Source organism: Pteropus vampyrus, unplaced genomic scaffold, assembly GCF_000151845.1.
Source record: "Pteropus vampyrus isolate Shadow unplaced genomic scaffold, Pvam_2.0 Scaffold386, whole genome shotgun sequence".
Classification (NCBI taxonomy): Eukaryota; Metazoa; Chordata; class Mammalia; order Chiroptera; family Pteropodidae; genus Pteropus; species Pteropus vampyrus.
This window is the reverse complement of record NW_011889167.1, coordinates 17,144-17,818: the sequence shown is the minus strand read 5'-3', so window position 1 is coordinate 17,818 and position 675 is coordinate 17,144.

Here is a 675-nt window from a genome sequence, read left to right as displayed (position 1 = left end):
AGCGTGAGAGGGAGGGAGAGAGTGGGTAGAGGAAGCCGTCGGCGGGGAGGCAAGATGACCCTAAGGAACACGTGTCCTGTGAAACGTGTCCTGTCGAAAGAGTGACTAGATAGGTCGCTGTGAGAACGCGGGGTCCCGAAGACCCCCACATTCGCACGGGTAATCTGTATATTAAACGCTGAATGAGGTCAGTGGGAAGGCGTGGCCTGTCTGTTCGACGGGTACAGTTTAAAAGGCGTTTACAGCCTCGTCCGCAGCACTGACGGACCCGTGCCGTGTGTTCTGTGCGATACAAGTCTGCCACGTTCGTCAAAACCCATAAAAATGTTCTTGTTATTGGCGTATCAATCTCACTTCTAAGGAGTCGGCCCAAAGAGCTATTTGGACACGTACCAAAAAATAAATAGGGATGGTTTATCACGGCGTGGCACGTAAAAGGGAGCAAACGGAAAGAGCCAGGTCACCTAGACAGTAACCGCGTGGCAGAATATCATGCTTTGCTAGCATCGTAATAGCTAAAGAAGCCCACCTGGCAAATGATATATTAATGTGGTCTCAAATACGTAAAAATCGGGCATTCCCTTTCCAACTGGAAAAATTAAAAAACAACTTTAGCTTAAAAAGAACAGAACGAAGCCACTTCAGTGCTTAAGCTCTTTGTTATAACAGCTTTTT